Below are 22,089 nucleotides of genomic sequence, written 5' to 3'. Positions count from 1 at the left end.
TTGTGTTCCCGGCGCCAACATTTCAACAGTGCTGGGATTCCGGCGTCGGCATTCCGACTGCTGGGCTGCCGAACACCAGTATCCTGAATGGATCCCTGAGATCTGTAGGTTTTGCCAGGAATGTGCAGTGAGCTAAATGGCTGAGGAGGCACTGGCTAGTACCAAAGCCAGATTTACACACAATATACGACCCATGTGAGCATTATACAAAGCTCCAGCAGTATGTACTACTGGGAATTTGGTAAGTGTTAATCAGAGATGTGTGGAAACGATAGACAGTGCCTCACCTGCCTAAAGGGCCCCATACACTACTGTGACATGTCCGACCGTCATGTCGCAGGCGATCACCCCGGCAGCCTCCCGGGCGGCAGGATCGCCCAAGATACATCGGATGCTGTCCTTTTGCATATGATGTATCTTGGGCGATCCCAGCCATGCCTGCGGGATTGGACATGATCGCTAATGCAGCACGGTCAATCTGGAGGATCCGATGCTCACGGCAACGCACATCGGATCGAATCAGAAACACCTCAAAAATGCCCAATTTCATCCGATATTGGGCCGAATGCCCGAAATCGGATAAAATCGGGCATTATCGTTCTAGTGTATGGGGCCCTATAGACTTTGTACTCTAGAGTTTTGACTATAAAAATTATTAGTATAATGCAAGAAAATATTTCTAATACATTCTTTGTATTTCTCATATACTTTATATTGTCAAAACCGGCGTATACGTTAGTATAACAGGAAAGGCTCTGCCTCACGTCACTGGGTTTTACCTAATCACCATGGAAGGCAGTCATATATACACACAACTGTTTATTGTGGATTGAAGGACAATGGACCCACAACAATATGAATCCATCCATAATAAACACCCTACCTGGTGTATGGCATTATTACCCATAGGGATCTGTGATCCCTACTATGCTCACTGTGTCCCATCGGGATGTATTTATGTGACCGGCGGTCACATTACCTCCCCCCTACATCCCGCCCCTTCACAATCCCGGTGGTCGACATGCCGACAAACAGGGACTATTCCCACTTGTGGGTATCCATGACACCCATAGAGTGGAAAACGAACCTGCGGTGACCACCGGTAACACGATTCACACTCGTCCCATCCAACATGTGGTATGGCAAACCATCTCTGTGTACACACCATCAATATGTGACACAGTATGAATACAAATGCCTTGTCTATAAGTCAGTTTTAGGTGAAGATCTATTCCTTGGTTTTGTAACAGACGCCTGTATCTAGCGGTGTGCGATTGGTGCAGTCACACAGAGCAAATGGCTCCGGGGGCTGCACCATTGCTGCCCCACACCCCGTAACCATTCGATACTCCATGCAGGCACCCTGCACTCTGTGTAGTCACTCAGTGTCCTCAGGATGCTCCAGGCAGTGCTGCACTTCCCAGTGTCGGCAGCCCTGCACCCTCTGCGCAATGTAATGACGTCATGCTCAGGATACCTTTTACTCTGCCGTTCTAAAGATTACATTATGCAATTACTTCAATGTAATTGTCAGAGAGTTCACAAGTATTTGTATATAATATGGATTGTATTGGATTGGATTGTATATATTCTGGATTGCGAGTCCTAAGCTTTAATTGACCATGGCCCTTAAATCCTGAAGTTCATATGGCTATACTAACCTATGTCAAATTATCATCTGTAACTGTACTGGGGTAGTATGTTGGGGTGGTAGATTGGAGAAGTAGATTGTAGTAGATTGGGGGTAGTAGATTGGGGAAGCAGATTGTAGTAGATTGGGGGTAGTAGATTGGGGTAGCAGATTGTAGTAGATTGGGGTAGCAGATTGTAGTAGATTGGGGTAGCAGATTGTAGTAGATTGGGAGTAGTAGATTGGGATATCAGATTGTTGTAGATTGGTGTAGTAGATTGGGGTAACAGATTGGGGTAGTAGATTTGAATAGTAGATTGGGGTAGTAGATTGGAGTAGAAGATTGGGGGATAGTAGATTTAAGTAGTAGATTGGGATAGTAGATTGGAGTAGTATATTGAGTTAATAGAATGAAGTAGTAGATTGGGGGTAGAAGATTGGGATAGTAGATTGGGGTAGTAGATTGGAGTAGTATATTGGGGTAGTAAATTGGAGTAGTAGATTGGGGTAGTAGATTGGAGTAGAAGATTAGGGGGTAGTAGATTGGAGTAGTAGATTGGGATAGTAGATTGGAGTAGTATATTGAGTTAATAGAATTAAGTAGTAGATTGGGGGTTGAAAAATGGGATGGTAGATTGGGGTAGTAGATTGGAGTAGTAGATTGGGGTAGTAGATTAGGGTAGCAAATTGGGGTAGTAGATTGGAGGAGTAGTTTTGGGTAGTAGACTGGAGTAGTAGATTGGAGTAGAAGATTGGGGGTAGTAGATTGAAGTAGTATATTGGGGTATTAAATTTAGTGATGAGCGGGTTCGGTTTCTCGGAAACCGAACCCACCCGAACTTCACCCTTTTTACACGGGTCCGAGCCATACTCGGATTCTCCCGTATGGCTCGGTTAACCCGAGCGCGCCCGAACGTCATCATCCCGCTGTCGGATTCTCGCGAGATTCGGATTCTATATAAGCAGCCGCGCGTCGCCGCCATTTTCACTCGTGCATTGGAAATGTTAGGGAGAGGACGTGGCTGGCGTCCTCTCCGTTATTGTTGAACTTGATTGTGCACTATTGCTTAATTGTGGGGAGGGCTGGGGAGCTGCTGTATAATATAGGAGGAGTACAGTGCAGAGTTTTGCTGATCAGTGACCACCAGTTATCCGTTCTCTGCCTGAAAAAAACGCTCCATATCTGTGCTCAGTGTGCTGCATATATCTGTGCTCACACTGCTTAATTGTGGGGACTGGGGAGCAGCTGTATTATATAGCAGGAGTACAGTGCAGAGTTTTGCTGACAGTGACCACCAGTATACATTGTCTGCCTGAAAAACACTCCATATCTGTGCTCAGTGTGCTGCTTTATTGTGGGGACTGGGGACCACCAGTATAATATTATATAGGAGGAGTACAGTGCACAGTTTTGCTGACCAGGTGCATTTCAGTTGTGCAGTTTGCTGACACAGTGACCACCAGTATATATAGCAGTACGGTACGGAAGGCCACTGCTGTACCTACCTCTGTGTCGTCATTAAGTATACTATCCATCTACATTCTATACCTGTGTTGCATTTTAGTTTTGCAGTTTGCTGACACAGTGACCACCAGTATACTATATATAGCAGTACGGTACGGAAGGCCACTGCTGTACCTACCTCTGTGTCGTCATTAAGTATACTATCCATCTACATTCTATACCTGTGGTGCATTTTAGTTTTGCAGTTTGCTGACACAGTGACCACCAGTATACTATATATAGCAGTACGGTACGGAAGGCCACTGCTGTATCTACCTCTGTGTCGTCATTAAGTATACTATCCATCTACATTCTATACCTGTGGTGCATTTCAGTTGTGCAGTTTGCTGACACAGTGACCACCAGTATACTATATATAGCAGTACGGTACGGAAGGCCACTGCTGTACCTACCTCTGTGTCGTCATTAAGTATACTATCCATCTACATTCTATACCTGTGGTGCATTTTAGTTTTGCAGTTTGCTGACACAGTGACCACCAGTATACTATATATAGCAGTACGGTACGGAAGGCCACTGCTGTACCTACCTCTGTGTCGTCATTAAGTATACTATCCATCTACATTCTATACCTGTGGTGCATTTTAGTTTTGCAGTTTGCTGACACAGTGACTACCAGTATACTATATATAGCAGTACGGTACGGAAGGCCACTGCTGTACCTACCTCTGCGTCGTCATTAAGTATACTATCCATCTACATTCTATACCTGTGGTGCATTTTAGTTTTGCAGTTTGCTGACACAGTGACCACCAGTATACTATATATAGCAGTACGGTACGGAAGGCCACTCCTGTACCTACCTCTGTGTCGTGATTAAGTATACTATCCATCTACATTCTATACCTGTGGTGCATTTTAGTTTTGCAGTTTGCTGACACAGTGACCACCAGTATACTATATATAGCAGTACGGTACGGAAGGCCACTGCTGTACCTACCTCTGTGTCGTCATTAAGTATACTATCCATCTACATTCTATACCTGTGGTGCATTTTAGTTTTGCAGTTTGCTGACACAGTGACCACCAGTATACTATATATAGCAGTACGGTACGGAAGGCCACTGCTGTACCTACCTCTGTGTCGTCATTAAGTATACTATCCATCTACATTCTATACCTGTGGTGCATTTTAGTTTTGCAGTTTGCTGACACAGTGACCACCAGTATACTATATATAGCAGTACGGTACGGAAGGCCACTGCTGTACCTACCTCTGTGTCGTCATTAAGTATACTATCCATCTACATTCTATACCTGTGGTGCATTTTAGTTTTGCAGTTTGCTGACACAGTGACCACCAGTATACTATATATAGCAGTACGGAAGGCCACTGCTGTACCTACCTCTGTGTCGTCATTAAGTATACTATCCATCTACATTCTATACCTGTGGTGCATTTTAGTTTTGCAGTTTGCTGACACAGTGACCACCAGTATACTATATATAGCAGTACGGTACGGAAGGCCACTGCTGTACCTACCTCTGTGTCGTCATTAAGTATACTATCCATCTACATTCTATACCTGTGGTGCATTTTAGTTTTGCAGTTTGCTTACACAGTGACCACCAGTATACTATATATAGCAGTACGGTACGGAAGGCCACTGCTGTACCTACCTCTGTGTCGTCATTAAGTATACTATCCATCTACATTCTATACCTGTGGTGCATTTTAGTTTTGCAGATTGCTGACAGTGACCACCAGTATATATAGCAGTACGGTATGGAAGGCCACTGCTCTACCTACCTCTGTGTCGTCAAGTATACTATCCATCCATACCTGTGGTGCATTTCAGTTGTGCGCAGTATATATAGTAGTAGGCCATTGCTATTGATAGCTACTGGCATATAATTCCACACATTAAAAATGGAGAACAAAAATGTGGAGGTTAAAATAGGGAAAGATCAAGATCCACTTCCACCTCGTGCTGAAGCTGCTGCCACTAGTCATGGCCGAGACGATGAAATGCCATCAACGTCGTCTGCCAAGGCCGATGCCCAATGTCATAGTAGAGAGCATGTAAAATCCAAAAAACAAAAGTTCAGTAAAATGACCCAAAAATCAAAATGAAAAGCGTCTGAGGAGAAGCGTAAACTTGGCAATATGCCATTTACGACACGGAGTGGCAAGAAACGGCTGAGGCCCTGGCCTATGTTCATGGCTAGTGGTTCAGCTTCACATGAGGATGGAAGCACTCATCCTCTCGCTAGAAAAATGAAAAGACTTAAGCTGGCAAAAGCACAGCAAAGACCTGTGCGTTCTTCTAAATCACAAATACCCAAGGAGAGTCCAATTGTGTCGGTTGCGATGCCTGACCTTCCCAACACTGGACGGGAAGAGCTTGCGCCTTCCACCATTTGCACGCCCCCTGCAACTGCTGGAAGGAGCACCCGCAGTCCAGTTCCTGATAGTCAAATTGAATATGTCACTGTTGAAGTACACCAGGATGAGGATATGGGTGTTGCTGGCGCTGGGGAGGAAATTGACAAGGAGGATTCTGATGTTGAGGTGGTGTGTTTAAGTCAGGCACCCGGGGAGACACCTGTTGTCCGTGGGACGAATATGGCCATTGACATGCCTGGTCAAAATACAAAAAAAATCAGCTCCTCGGTGTGGAATTATTTCAACACAAATGCGGACAACAGGTGTCAAGCCGTGTGTTGCCTTTGTCAAGCTGTAATAAGTAGGGGTAAGGACGTTAACCACCTCGGAACATCCTCCCTTATACGTCACCTGCAGCGCATTCATCATAAGTCAGTGACAAGTTCAAAAACTTTGGGTGACAGCGGAAGCAGTCCACTGACCATTAAATCCCTTCCTCTTGTAACCAAGCTCCTGCAAACCACACCACCAACTCCCTCAGTGTCAATTTCCTCCTTACCCAGGAAAGCCAATAGTTCTGCAGGCCATGTCACTGGCAAGTCTGACGAGTCCTCTCCTGCCTGGGATTCCTCCGATGCATCCTTGAGTGTAACGCCTACTGCTGCTGGCGCTGCTGTTGTAGCTGCTGGGAGTCGATCGTCATCCCAGAGGGGAAGTCGGAAGACCACTTGTACTACTTCCAGTAAGCAATTGACTGTCCAACAGTCTTTTGCGAGGAAGATGAAATATCACAGCAGTCATCCTGCTGCAAAGCAGATGACTCAGGCCTTGGCAGCCTGGGCGGTGAGAAACGTGTTTCCGGTATCCACTGTTAATTCAGAGGCAACTAGAGACTTGATTGAGGTACTGTGTCCCCGGTACCAAATACCATCTAGGTTCCATTTCTCTAGGCAGGCGATACCGAAAATGTAAACAGACCTCAGAAAAAGACTCACCAGTTTCCTAAAAAATGCAGTTGTACCCAATGTCCACTTAACCACGGACATGTGGACAAGTGGAGCATCTCGCAAACACCAACTCGTTCTTAGGCAGGCTACGCTTTGTATCACCGCTTTCCAGAAGAGGCACACAGCTGACAACCTCTTACGGAAACTGAGGAAGATCATCGCAGAATGGCTTACCCCAATTGGACTCTCCTGGGGATTTGTGACATCGGACAACGCCAGCAATATTGTGCGTGCATTACATCTGGGCAAATTCCAGCACGTCCCATGTTTTGCACATACATTGAATTTGGTGGTGCAGAAATATTTAAAAAATGACAGGGGCGTGCAAGAGATGCTGTCGGTGGCCCGAAGAATTGCGGGCCACTTTCGGCATTCAGCCACCGCGTACAGAAGACTGGAGCACCACCAAACATTCCTGAACCTGCCCTGCCATCATCTGAAGCAAGAGGTGGTAACGAAGTGGAATTCAACCCTCTATATGCTTCAGAGGATGGAGGAGCAGCAAAAGGCCATTCAAGCCTATACATCTGCCCACGATATAGGCAAAGGAGGGGGAATGCACCTGACTCAAGCGCAGTGGAGAATGATTTCAACGTTGTGCAAGGTTCTGCAACCCTTTGAACTTGCCACACGTGAAGTCAGTTCAGACACTGCCAGCCTGAGTCAGGTCATTCCCCTCATCAGGCTTTTGCAGAAGAAGCTGGAGACATTGAAGGAGGAGCTAAAACAGAGCAATTCCGCTAGGCATGTGGGACTAGTGGATGGAGCCCTTAATTCGCTTAACCAGGATTCACGGGTGGTCAATCTGTTGAAATCAGAGCACTACATTTTGGCCACCGTGCTCGATCCTAGATTTAAAACCTACGTTGTATCTCTCTTTCCGGCAGACACAAGTCTGCAGAGGTTCAAAGACCTGCTGGTGAGAAAATTGTCAAGTCAAGCGGAACGTGACCCGTCAACATCTCCTCCTTCACATTCTCCCGCAACTGGGGGTGCGAGGAAAAGGCTAAGAATTCCGAGCCCACCCGCTGGCGGTGATGCAGGGCAGTCTGGAGCGAGTGCTGACATCTGGTCCAGACTGAAGGACCTGCCAACGATTACTGACATGTTGTCTACTGTCACTTCATATGATTCTCTCACCATTGAAAGAATGGTGTAGGATTATATGAGTGACCGCATCCAAGTAGGCACGTCAGACAGTCCGTACGTATACTGGCAGGAAAAAGAGGCAATTTGGAGGCCCTTGCACAAACTGGCTTTATTCTACCTAAGTTGCCCTCCCTCCAGTGTGTACTCCGAAAGAGTGTTTAGTGCAGCCGCTCACCTTGTCAGCAATAGGCGTACGAGGTTACTTCCAGAAAATGTGGAGAAGATGATGTTCATCAAAATGAATTATAATCAATTCCTCCGTGGAGACATTCACCAGCAGCAATTGCCTCCACAAAGTACACAGGGACCTGAGATGGTGGATTCCAGTCGGGACGAATTAATAATCTGTGAGGAGGGGGATGTACACAGTGAAAGGGGTGAGGAATCGGAGGATGATGATGAGGTGGACATCTTGCCTCTGTAGAGCAAGTTTGTGCAAGGAGAGATTGATTGCTTCTTTTTTTGGTGGGGGCCCAAACCAGCAAGTCATTTCAGTCACAGTCGTGTGGCAGACCCTGTCGCTGAAATGATGGGTTCGTTAAAGTGTGCATGTCCTGTTTATACAACATAAGGGTGGGTGGGAGGGCCCAAGGACAATTCCATCTTGCACCTCTTTTTTCTTTCATTTTTCTTTGCATCATGTGCTGTTTGGGGACAATTTTTTTGAAGTGCCATCCTGTCTGACACTGCAGTGCCACTCCTAGATGGGCCAGGTGTTTGTGTCGGCCACTTGTATCTATTAGCTTAGTCACACAGCGACCTTGGTGCGCCTCTTTTTTTCTTTGCATCATGTGCTGTTTGGGGACAATTTTTTTTAAGTGCCATCCTGCCTGACACTGCAGTGCCACTCCTAGATGGGCCAGGTGTTTGTGTCGGCCACTTGTGTCGCTTAGCTTAGTCACACAGCGACCTTGGTGCGCCTCTTTTTTTCTTTGCATCATGTGCTGTTTGGGGACAATTTTTTTGAAGTGCCATCCTGCCTGAAACTGCAGTGCCACTCCTAGATGGGCCAGGTGTTTGTGTCGACCACTTGTGTCGCTTAGCTTAGCCATCCAGCGACCTCGGTGCAAATTTTAGGACTAAAAATAATATTGTGAAGTGTGAGGTGTTCAGAATAGACTGGAAATGAGTGGAAATTATGGTTATTGAGGTTAATAAAACTATGGGATCAAAATGACCCCCAAATTCTATGATTTAAGCTGTTTTTTTAGGGTTTTTTGTAAAAAACACCCGAATCCAAAACACACCCGAATCCGACAAAAAATTTTCGGTGAGGTTTTGCCAAAACGCGTCCGAATCCAAAACACGGCCGCGGAACCGAATCCAAAACCAAAACACAAAACCCGAAAAATGTCTGGTGCACATCACTAATTAAATTTGTGACTCTGTTGGTGTGGTTAATACCTGTCTCATGCTTGGACATTTTGGGCTTTATTCAGCTTCAGTTGTAGAACTGCTAAATCACAAATCGGCCGATTATCACATGTGCACGGACGCTAAGCTGTGATTGCAAGCCCAGCAAGATGCGATTGTATAGCGATTGACAGGAAGTGACCATTTGTGGAAGGTTACATGGCATTTTTGGGGAGTGGTTGGGAAAATGCAGGCGTGTCATGACCGTTTTCGGGGCGTGCATCTGACGTCAGTTGTGATCGCTGCAATCATAAACACTGCGCCACTGTGACTCCTGCCGCGTATATCCTGTGTATGCATGGGTCAACCGGAATTGTCTATGGTACTCAATTTTTGCATATGGATTGCAACTCTGCGATTGCATACACAGATTTGCGAAAGCCTCGGTGGACGTCTTTTACATTTCAGGACAGCTAATCACATGAGTTTTTTAGCACAAACAGTTCTGAAAAGAAAAATCACAATTTCGAGTTAATTGCAATCCAAGCTGAATGAGGTCTTTTATCTCTACTTTCAGCAGACTATTATTATTATTATTATTATTACTACCAGTTATTTGTATAGCGCACACATATTACGCAGCGATTTACAAAGAATATTTGGCCATTCACATCGGTCCGTGCCCCAGTGGAGCTTACAATCTATATTCCCTACCACATGTACACGCGCACACATTCATACTATGGTTAATTTTTGTTAGGATCCAATTGACCTACCAGTATATTTTTGGATTGTGGGAGGAAACCGGAGTACCCAGAGGAAACCCACGCAAGTACGGGGAGAATATACAAACTCCGCACTGGTAGAGCCATGGTGGGAATCGAACCCATGGCCTCAGTGCTGTTACACCATCCATACTGCCCCACAATATCCTACAAAATATCCACTCTGGTGAACCCAAGGAGGCACTTGTTGGTAAGATGGAAACCAAGAATGGTTATCGGCAGCAATGGATGCAGTTTCACACATTTATTTTGCAACTATTTCTATACTTTTATAAATAACAAAGCCTGCACATGCCATAGTGCTTGTCTGTTGCTTAACTCCTATTCCGTAGTGGTTTCCATAGAAACCACTGTGAAATAGAATATGCCACTGCGGGTTGTCATTTAGAAACCGCCACAGATCGATGGCGATTTCAGTTTAGACAACAGATTTTGCATATAGTACATCTGGTTGATAGAATAGTAGAGGGGAAAAGGGAGTCATCCACTTCTCCAAGAAGTAAAACCAATTCTCATGTAAGCAGAGAATAATTAGCCTCTCTGATAGCCGTCTTCTATCCAGTGCAGATTTTGTTAAGCACGCCGTCAACGATGCAAGCATATATTGAGTTCCAAGATCTTGCAAAAGATTATGGACAGTGGAGTCTCCCAAATATAGATTTGACGGCAAAATCTCAGAACAACAAGGTAGAAAGATTTTGCTCTTATCTTGGGGTTAGATTGATTGTCCCAAAAGTGGAACTTTCATCTGGCCTATGTGTTTCCTCCAAATCCCCTTATTATTCAGTACTTCCGAAAGTCTTCTGGTAGAAAGCGGAGATCATAATATCATAATCATAGTCCCATATTGGGGTGATGGTACATAATTCTCAAAAATATAGCGAAAGAAAGGCTGTAGATATTGTTACATTTTCCAACATCCGACCGAACAGCTGACAGAACTTTGCCACTAATGGAGAATCTCCCCCCAAGTGTAGTTACTCATGGCAACTATATAGAATGGATTAAAATGATTATTCGTGAACCACAGAGATCAGTATTGGGCACTGTTCTTATTAAGCTTTTAATGATCCTGTAGATAGACTCAAAGTAAGCAGTCCATATTTGATGCTGACTCCAATCTACAGTATGTAATACAAATCAGGAAGTCTAGAAATAGGTTTAGACAAAATGGAAAACAGGGTGTTATATAGCAGATAAAAGCTGATGTAGATACACGTAGGGTTTTAGTTGCTCCATGGCAATGACTATGCAAATTACATATTATGCGGTTAAGCTGGGAAATTTCTGGTCCCATGAGGGGTGTGGTATGGAAGGTAGATAGTAACTAAGTCGACAGTGTCTAGGTCATCCACTATTGGTCGACAGTAACTAGGTCGACAGGGTTTATAGGTCAACAGGGTCTTTAGGTCGACAGTTCAAAAGGTCGACATGAGTTTTTTTATGGGTTTTTTGTGTCGTTTTCTTCGTAGAGTGACCGGGAACCCCAATTAGTGCACTGTGTCCCCTCGCACTTTGGGCAAGGTTACCGTTCCCAATTGTAGTCCACGTGGATCATTAAGTATGAAAAGGTTAAAAAAAAGACAAAAATCGTGAAAAACTCATGTCGACCTTTTGACCTGTTGACCTAGAACATGTCAACCTAGAGGCCCTGTCGACCTAGAAACCCTGTCGACCTAGTTACTGTCAACCAATATTGGTCGACCTATATAGTGTCGACCTAGAGACCGAATCCCCATGAGACTGTAATGGCAAATGCAGCAACAGAATTACAAAAGTGTGTAAAAGGTCTTTCTTATTACAAATGCAATTACATAAGTATTGAGGTAGCAGGGGGAGCAGCTGCTATGGCGCCTTGCAGTTGAGGGGGCCCTCATCTACTGGGCTTCTTGTAGTTGCTATCTGTGCTTTTGGGGTCTCTGCTACACCTAGGATGTCTTAAATTCTGTGGAAAGGGGAAGGGAACACTGGTGTCTTCCTTCTCTGTAAGCGTAAAGTGTTGGTGGTGGCATGAAGGGGACTTGTGAAACAAGTCCCCCTCAATTTTGCTGTGGGACCAAAGTGTTATGCTCCAGCAATAAATTAAATCTGGAGCTGTTATTAGTAGACATTGGCCCAAATGCATTAAGCCTTAAAAAGTGATTAAGTAGAGACGGATAATGGGGCAGATGCAGTGGTGGAACTAGCAAGCGGTGGGCCCAGGTGCGACAAAATGCTTTGCCCCCCCTCGCCCCATCCAAGTCCACCCCCTCACCCCTGGAGAGGATCTGGTGAGGGGGACCTGCTCAGGGCCAGAGAAATGGATACCTAGCAACAGTGCTGTAACTAGACATTTTAGCACTGTGTGCAAGAAACAGCATCGGAGCCCCACCCCTCCATGCAAAACAGGGGTGTGGTTTTGTGGGGAAGGGGTGTGGCCACAAAATAATACCACTTCATATAACGGTGCACAGTAGTCTCCATTATTCAAATGACACCACACAGTAGCACCACTACACCAGGTCCCCTTTTTACACATTAAGGCAGACAGCGTCCTCTTTTTACACATTAAGGCGGACAGCGTCTCCCTTTTTACACATAACGGCAGACAGCGTCCCCTTATTACACATTACGGCAGACAGCGTCCCCTTTTTACACATTACGGCAGACAGCGTCCCCTTTTTACACATTAAGGCAGACAGCGTCCCCTTTTTACACATTAAGGCAGACAGCGTCCCCTTTTTGCACATTAAGGCAGACAGCGTACCCCATTTTACACATAACGGCAGACAGCGTGCCCTTTTTATACATAACGGCAGACAGCGTACACTTTTTACACATTACGGCAGACAGCGTCCCCCTTTTTACACATTACGGCAAACAGCGTCCCCCTTTTTACACATTACGGCAGACAGCGTCCCCCTTTTTACACATTAAGGCAGACAAGAAAGAAAGAAAGAAAGAAAGAAAGAGAATTATACTTACTCTCTCCACTGGCAGTCAGGCTCCTCGGTGCAGCGTGTGGCAGAGATCCCGGGCAGGAGAGAAGGAGGAGGAGGGAGGTGGAGGAGGGAGCCGCAGCAGCGCTGTGTAATTGGTGGAGGCGCTGCTGCAGCTGTCCCTGTCCTTCACCATAGGCTGTTCTCCGCCGCTGTGAATGCTGGGATGCGCTTCCCAGCATTCACAGCGTCGGAGGCCAGCCTATGGTGAAGGAAAGGGACCGCAGCAGCAGCGCCTCCATCAATCACAGAGCGCTGCTGCGGCTCCCTCCTCCACCTCCATCCTTCTCCCCCGTGGCCGCTGCGTTCCTCTCTTCTCCTCTGCGTTCGGCTGGATGCTGCGGGTGGCGGTTGCCCGCAGCACACAGCGGCATGTACAGAGTCAGTTTGGCTCATTACATACACAAAAGGAGAAAAAGACTCTTTTGTGGGTGCACTCTTAGTTTTTGAAGATTAATAGAAGTAGTGAATAATGAGGAGAATATAAAATTATTTCAATTTTATTAAATTCGTAGTAAAATATGTCAGTAGTTTGATTAATTGAAAAGAAATAACAAGAGTAACAATAACAACAATGATAACAACAACAATTAGTATGATCTTACAAGTGACTGCTGTCTGCGATTAGAATAATTATTATAATTAATAAAATAGCTCTTATTAATTAATCAAGGATTATCCTACATGTGGTAGATTCACAAATTGATCTCAATATATAAATTAACAAAATTAATAATCAGAGGTCACCTCTGGGCCTAAGCGATACTATAAACGTCTCATAAGGTCAAAAGATGACAATGTACACCGCCAAAGAATATGTTGGTAAGAGTAGAAAAAATTAATCTGCTGTCAGTGTTAAGCACTCGGCATGGTGATCATCAAAATTCTCTACTAAACTGGGTCTTCCTTAGGAGTCTCCCACCCGAGTACTGACTCAGCCCGACACTGATTAGCTTCCAAGATCGGATGTGTTCGGGCGTTTCCAGTGTGGTATGATAGTAGAAAGATACACAGATGATCTTCACTGCTCTGGGGTCACTGATGAGAGTTCATGAAAATAATATGGAGAAATGGCAACAAGAGGATAGGGAAGGATTGATTACTTCTGAGATGACTCCGGCTGCCCGCTAATTCTAAGATCAGCAACACACACCCCCGTTCTGTGATTGGAGATGAACAAGAACGGGCAGCGCTTTAAAGCCTGATTGAAGACACACTGGGACAGGAAGTGAGCAAGCCCGATGTACGGGTGAAATGCGTCTTCCATCTCGATCCTTTGCCCTGCTGTCTGCGCACACGGACTGATCTCCCTGCCGCCTCCTCGAGCCCTGCACTCTTCTCTACCGCCTCCGTGATTACACTTCTCAGGGAACGTGGATCCATACTGTGCCCTATTGCAGCCTCCGCTGCGGCACGTCACATATCGGTAATCATTACCTTCTCTCTGATCCACCCAAACAAGCACCGCAATGGATACTAACTGCCTGATATTATATCCCCACCTGATAATCACTCGTTAGCGGTGTACCCTGTTATCTTCTGTGATTCAGTTCTTATCCATACAACAGCAACATTGTTTTAGATCAGCTTGTGTTATCAATGATACCATTAACTGTTGCATTGCAGTCTCAATGTATATTAGTCTTATTCAGCAACAATTTCTCTTTTCATTTTTTATTTAGAGATAGGATACATTTTTCATTTAGAGATACTGATATATTTGAATACATATGTTGCAGTTTGAGTAATACCAGGAGCTAATTCAGCTCTATTCATATGCAACCGTATGGATTTTCGCATGCATGTATTCATGGCTTATTTTTCTTTTTTGTTTAATCTTTCATCATCAACCTTAATGTTCTGAGCTACTTTCAATAATTTTTTTCCTTGGAGTAGTGCACTGCCAGCCTTGGTCGATACTTTCTGTATTCAGCAAACAATTGCTTTTTGACAGTGCCTATATTGATACGCTGTAGCTGTGCATTATTCTCCCTGTGCAACACAAGGATTTGATTTATCGTTACCCATGTGTAACCCCAAGGGGTTAATTAATGCTTATATTTACCTATTTGCCTACAGTCATTCAACTTTTCTGACCATTTAATTGATATTCTTCAATCTCCCTTTTTTTCTACCTACTTTCCAGACTCTCACCAATGATTCTGAGTTTTCCACCTCTGTCTAACGTTGGAAGCAGATCCACCTATTTCTCTTTCCTTCCTTCCCTATCCTCCTGTTGCCATTTCTCCATATTATTTTCATGAACTCTCATCAGTGACCCCAGAGCAGTGAAGATCATCTGTGTATCTTTCTACTATCATACCACACTGGAAACGCCCGAACACATCCGATCTTGGAAGCTAATCAGTGTCGGGCTGAGTCAGTACTCGGGTGGGAGACTCCTGAGGAAGACCCACTTTAGTAGAGAATTTTGATGATCACCATGCCGAGTGCTTAACACTGACAGCAGATTCATCTTTTCTACTCTTACCAACATATTCTTTGGCGGTGTACATTGTCATCTTTTGACCTTATGAGACGTTTATAGTATCCCTTAGGCCCAGAGGTGACCTCTGATTATTAACCTTGTTAATTTATGTATTGAGATCAATTTGTGAATCTACCACATGTAGGATAATCCTTAATTAATTAATAAGAGCTATTTTATTAATTATAATAATTATTATAATCACAGACAGCAGTCACTTGTAAGATCATGCTAATTGTTGTTGTTATCATTGTTGATATTGTTACTCTTGTTATTTCTTTTCAATTAATCAAACTACTGACATATTTTACTACGAATTTCATAAAATGTAAATAATTTTATATTCTCATTATTCACTACTTCTATTAATCTTCAAAAACTAAGAGTGCACTCACAGAAGAGTCTTATTTTTCTCCTTTTGTGTCTGTAATTCTCTCACTGACTCTGGTTGCACCACCAAACATAAATCAAGACTAGAAAATCTAATTTTCTCCTATTACATTAATTGTTATTTTGGTATTTAGAATCAAACACTATACTGAACCTGTGCGGTATACCTCCATTATTAATCTTGACTCATTACATGCTTTTGGGCCCCTGGACAGTGGCGGGCCCCAGTGCAAGGCACTGCTTGCACTGGCGGTAGTTCCGCCACTGGGCAGATGTGTTAAGCCTGGGGAAGGGATAAAGCAGTGATAAGTGCAAGGTCATAACGCACCAACCAGTCAGCCCCTGTTATTTTTTAAGTCCATAATGATTGACTGGTGCACTTATCACTGCTTTATCACTTCTTTCTCCCTTCTCCAGGTTAATACATCTGCCTAAAAGAGTGATAAAGTACCAGCCGTCATTTTTCAAACACAGCCTGTAACATGGCCGCTAGGATGCTGATTGGCTGGTCATTTATCACTCTTTATCCATCTCTACTTTATCTCTTGTTAAGGCTTAATACTAGCAAAGCCAATCCCGGGCCATTTTTTCAATCCCGGATATCGGGATTGAAAAATGGCCAATCCCGGGATTCCCGGGATACCCAGTATTGGCTTTTAAGTGTGTGGCCGCGCCCTCGCCCCACCCCGCCCCGCCCCGCCTGCCCACATTACTAACTGTATACCACGGGCGAGCGGGTGGGGATCTCTTCCTGCACTCCCTCAGTGCACGGCTGACGGCGCAGCGTGACCTCATACTGTGCCGGGGGAGCCGGAAGGAAGAAGCCGGGCAGCGTCTGAGCATCCTGTGGACACTCAACACTGATCCCTCAATCCCCGGGATTGGACCTTCCAATCCCAGGATTGAATCCTGGCCGTTTTTGGCCCTAAATCCCGGGATCCCGCCGATCCCGATCCCGGGATTGGCCACCATACTTAATACATTTGGGCCATTATGAGACAGATTCAGATACACATGAGCTCCAGTTGGGCACATCAGGCAATTGTAGCAGCTAATTTCATCCATAGATGTAAAGTCAGTGAGAGGCACATATTGCAAAGCCATCCCAGGTAATTGAATCATTGCCTATGAGTAGAATACATAATAATGGTGATTGATCCAGAGGAATTTGGGTGACAGGAAGAAAATAGGATTTTATAAACCTACCGGTAAATCCCTCTCTCTTAGTCCGTAGAGGATGCTGGGGTCCATTTAGTACCATGGGGTATAGACGGGTCCACTAGGAGCCACTGGGACTTTAAGAGTTTAATAGTGTGGGCTGGCCTCTCCTCTATGCCCCTCCTACCAGACTCAGTGTAGAAACTGTGCCCGAGGAGACGGACATACTTCGAGAGAAGGAAATACACAGATAGTGGTGAGATTCACACCAGCTCACACATAACAAAAGGAAAGCCAAGCTAACCAACATGAAACGACTCAGCAATGGCTGAACCAACAATATTAACCAAGTAACAATGCAGGAATTCGAAGCACTGGGCGGGCGCCCAGCATTCTCTACGGACTCCGAGAAAAGGATTTACCGGTAGGTATATAAAATCCTATTTTCTCTTATGTTCTAGAGGATGCTGGGGTCCATTTAGTACCATGGGGATGTATTAAAGCTCCCAGTATGGGAGGGAGAGTGCTGAGGTTCCTGCAGAACATATTGACCAAACTTTAGGTCCTCAGAGGCCAAAGTATTGAACTGGTAGAACTTAGCAAACGTGTTCGACCCTGACCAAGTAGCAGCTCGGCACAGCTGAAGAGCCGAGACACCCCGGGCAGCTGCCCAGTAAGAACCCACTTTACGGGTAGAGTGGGCCTGAGCAGATTTTGGAATTGGCAATCCTGCTGTAGAATAAGCATGCTGGATGTTAAGCCTGATCCAGCTTAGAAGCAGGACACCCAATCTTGTTGGAATCATAAAGGACTTCCTGTGACGAGCAGTTCGCTTCACATATATTCTCAAAGCCCACACAACATCCAAGGACTTTGAGGTAATCGAGGTGTCAGTAGCCACAGGCACCACAATAGGCTGGTTGATATGAAAAGCCGATACAACCTTTGGAAGAAATTGTTGACACATCCTGAGCTCAGCTCTGTCCTTATGAAAAATCAAATAGGGGCTCTTGTGCGACAATGACCCCAATTCAGACACATGTCTTGCAGATGCCAATGCCAACAGTGTGACCGCCTTCCAAGTGAGAAACTTCACGTCCACCTACTGTAAAGGTTCGAACCAATCTGATTGCAGGAACTGCAGCACCACATTAAGATCCCAAGGTGCCGTAGGAGGCACAAAGAGGGGTTGGATGTGCAGAACTCCTTTCAAGAATGTCTGGACCTCAGGGAGAGCAGCCAATTGTTTCTGGAAGAAAATGGACAAGGCGAAATCTGGACCTTTATGGAGCCCAAGCGTAGGCCCACATCCACACCCGCTTGCAGAAAGAGGAGAAAGCGTCCTAATTGAAAATCCACCGTAGGAAACTTCTTGGATTCCCACCAAGACACATACTTCTTCCAAATCCAATGGTAATGCTTAGGTGTTACTCCCTTCCTAGCTTGGATCAAAGTAGGATTGACCTTGTTTGGAATGCCCTTCCGAGCTAAGATCTGCCTTTCAACCTCCATGCCGTCAAACGTAGCCACAGTAAGTCTTGATAGGTGAACGGCCCCTGTTGTAGAAGGTCCTCGCGAAGAGGAAGAGGCCTCGGGTCCTCCAGCAGTAAGTCCAGAAGATCCGCGTACCAAGCCCGTCTTGGCCGGTCTGGGGCAATGAGGATCGCCTGAACTCTTGATCTTTCATAAGTTTGAGAATCCTTGGGATGAGAGGAAGAGAAGGGAACACATACACTGACTGGAACGCCAACAGAGTTACCAGGGTGTCCACCGACACTGCTTGTGGGTCAATACCTCTGAAGCTTCTTGTTGAGGCAAGATGCCATCATGTTTATCTGAGGCACACCCCATCGGCTTGTTACCTCTGTGAATACCTCCGGGTGGAGGCCCCATTCTCCTGGATGGAGATCATGTCTGCTGAGGAAGTCCGCTTCCCAGTTGTCCACTCCTGGAATGAAGATCGCTGACAATGCCACCGCGTGTTTTTCTGCCCAGAGGAGGATTCTTGTTACCTCTGACATTGCAGCTCTGCTCTTGGTTCCGCCCTGCCTGTTGATGTAGGACATGGCTGTGACGTTGTCCGACTGAACCTGAATGGCTTGATCTTGCAGAAGATGTGCCGCTTGTAGAAGGCCATTGTATATGGCTCTCAGTTCCAGAACATTTATTGGAAGGAGAGATTCCTGACTTGACCACCTTCCTTGGAAGTTCCCCCCTGGGTGACTACTCCCCAACCTCTGAGACTCGCATCCGTGTTTATAAGAATCGAATTCTGAATCCCGAACCTACGTCCCTCGAGCAGGTGAGAAGTTTGGAGCCACCAGAGGAGTGAAATTCTGGCTTTTGGCGACAGACGTATACGCTGGTGCATGTGGAGATGTGATCACGACCACTTGTCCAGGAGATCCAGCTGGAAGAACCGTGCATGGAATCTTCCATACTGTAGAGCCTCGTAGGAGGCTACCATCTTCCCCAGAAGGCGAATGCACTGATGAACCGATACCCGGGCTGGCCTCAGGACATCCCGGACCATTGATTGGATCACCAACGCTTTCTCCACTGGTAGAAACACCCTCTGCATTTCCATGTCGAGAATCATCCCCAGGAAGGGTAGTCTCCTTGTCGGCTCCAAATGTGACTTTGGAAGGTTCAGAATCCACCCGTGATCCTAAAGTAGTTGAGTTGAGAGAACAATACTCTGCAACAGTCTCTCCTTGGAAGATGCCTTAATCAGTAGATCGTCCAGATATGGAATTATGTTCACTCCCTGCTTGCGGAGGAGGAACATCATCACCGCCATGACCTTGGTGAACACCCTTGGCGCTGTGGAGAGGCCAAATGGAAATGTCTAGAACTGATAGTGACAGTCCAGTAGTGCAAACCGTAGGTAAGCCTGATGAGGCAGCCAGATTGGAATGTGAAGGTACGCATCCTTGATATCCTGGGGTACCAGGAATTCCCCCTGCTCCAGACCTGAGATCACTACTCTCAGCGACTCCATCTTGAATTTGAATACCTTTAAGTAGGGGTTCAATGACTTTGGGTTCAATATTGGTCTTACCGAACCGTCCGGTTTCGGAATCACAAACAGGTTGAAGTAATAACCCTTGTGTGTTAGGTGAAGTGGAACAGGAACAATTACATTTGTTCGTACCAACTTTTGAATGGCTTCCTGTAGGATAGTACTTTCTGTCAGCAAAACTGGTAAGCCTGATTTGAAGAATCTGTGAGGTGGGAGTTCCTGTAACTCCAGTCTGTACCCCTGGGCAACAATATATGTTACCCAGGGGTCTAGGCACGATGATGCCCAGACGTGACTGAAAACTTTTAATCTCGCTCCCACCTGACCGATCTCCAGGCTGGAAGGTCCACCATCATGCTGAAGATTTTGAGGAAGCAGAACCTGTTTTCTGTTCCTGGGAACCTGTTGGTGCAGGCTTTCTGGATTTTCCACGACCTCCTCTAAAAGAAGGTGGAGGGGCCTTTGGATTTTTTTTTATTTTGCGGTCCAAAAGGACTGCAGTTAAGGAGTAGGATAAGATTTCCGAGCCGGTGGAGCTGCGGAGGGAAGAATGGTCGACTTACCAGCAGTTGCCGTGGATATCCACGCATCCAACACTTCCCCAAACAGGGCCTGACCTGTGAAGGGTAAGTTCTCCACACTTTTCTTGGATTCCGCATGCGCAGTCCATTAGCATAGCCAGAGTCCTCTGCGTGCCGAGACTGCCATGGAAGAACCCCGTGCATTAAGCAAGCCAATGTCCTTCATGACCTCCACCATGAAACCTGCAGAATCCTGTATGTGACGTAAAAACAAGTCAATGTCACTCCTATCCATAGTATCCAATTCCTCTAGTAATGTGCCTGACCACTTTACTATAGCTTTAGAAATCCACGCACACACAATAGTGGGCCCGAAAGCCACGCCTGTAGCAGTGTATAGTGATTTGAGCGTAGTTTCAATCTTGCGGTCAGCCGGCTCCTTTAAGGCGGTTGAACCGGGGACAGGTAAAACCACCTTTTTAGACAACCTAGATACAGAAGCGTCTACTATAGGTGGGTTTTCCCACTTTTTCCTGTCCTCTTCAGGGAAAGGAAAGGCAATGAGAATTCTTTTAGGGATCTGGAATTTTTTCTCCGGGTATTCCCAGGATTTCTCAAACAAAGAGTTTAACTCCCTAGAAGTGGGGAAGGTAAGCGAGGATTTCTTATTTACGGTAAAATAAGATTCCTTTTCCTGCTCAGGTACCTTCTCAGTAATGTGCAAAACATCCCTAATGGCTTCAATCATTAGCTGCACCCCTTTGGCAAGGAATGCATCGCCCCCTGCATATCCCCATCATCGTCCCCTGTATCAGAGTCGGTATCAGTGTCAGCTTGCATAATCTGTGCAAGTGTATGCTTTTGTGGGTATGTAGGTGGGGCTTTTGACAAAGTAGTGGAGGGCGAATACTGCAAACCCTCCACAGATTTCCTCAAAATCTGCGTCTTTCTCAGTATATGACATCCTTGTAGAAATCTGGGATATCATTCCCCTTAAAGAATCCACCCATGCGGGTTCGGATTCGGAAGGCTGAGAAAGCATATTGCAGTCCTGAGTACATGGAATAGACTCCTCAGGAGAAGATAAACATTCTGCAGCGCAGGACACAGAGTCCTTAGACATGGTAATGTGGGAAATACACACTTACACACACACAGGAAAATGTCAGATACAGTTTCCCCCAGAGTACCTTCAGAGACTCACAGAGTGTAAGGAGCCAGCCACACTGCACCCCTGTAGGCAGTTATTATGATAAAAGCCCGGCGCTTACTAACTAACCTTAATAGGGTAGTTAGTCCTGATATAACACTCCCCCCACCCCCCGCCTATAACACCCTGGTACCGTAGAGTACTGTTGGAGTGATGTGGAGGGCATCGATCCCTGTCAGCGTCCTGTCTGAATGATCTGCAGGGAGAAAATGGCGCTGGTGAGTGCTGGATCCGCTCTGAGAGGAAACCCCGCCCCCTGTAATGGCGCGCGGCTTCCCGCACTAATTCTTTATACTGGCCTGAGGATTCTGAAATGTTAACTAGCATGACCAGTGTAGGGTTATATGCTGGCCCAGGATGCCCCTCAATCGCCTACATGTTGTATGTTGCTGAGCCTTCTAGGAGCACAGCCTGTCAGAGCTGCGCTCCAACCCTTGTTCCGCCATACCCGCCAGCGACTCGCAAACTGGGACGCCGGCACTGTACTCACCACTCTTCTATCTTGTGGCCCTGTCAGGGGGTGGCAGCCGTGCTGCGGGAGTAAGCG

The 22,089-nt window shown here is 45.8% G+C and overlaps 2 pseudogenes; one reads left to right on the top strand and one right to left on the bottom strand.

The window, feature by feature from the left end:
- Positions 1–13,638: 13,638 nt before the first annotated feature.
- On the bottom strand, positions 13,639–13,757 carry LOC134929916 (5S ribosomal RNA; annotated as a pseudogene).
- A 1,305-nt stretch (positions 13,758–15,062) lies between these two features.
- On the top strand, positions 15,063–15,181 carry LOC134930582 (5S ribosomal RNA; annotated as a pseudogene).
- The last annotated feature ends 6,908 nt before the right edge of the window (positions 15,182–22,089 follow it).

This window comes from Pseudophryne corroboree, chromosome 5 (assembly GCF_028390025.1).
Source record: "Pseudophryne corroboree isolate aPseCor3 chromosome 5, aPseCor3.hap2, whole genome shotgun sequence".
Taxonomy (NCBI): Eukaryota; Metazoa; Chordata; class Amphibia; order Anura; family Myobatrachidae; genus Pseudophryne; species Pseudophryne corroboree.
The sequence above is the reverse complement of the archived record's forward strand: the minus strand, read 5'-3'. Positions and strand labels throughout refer to the sequence as shown.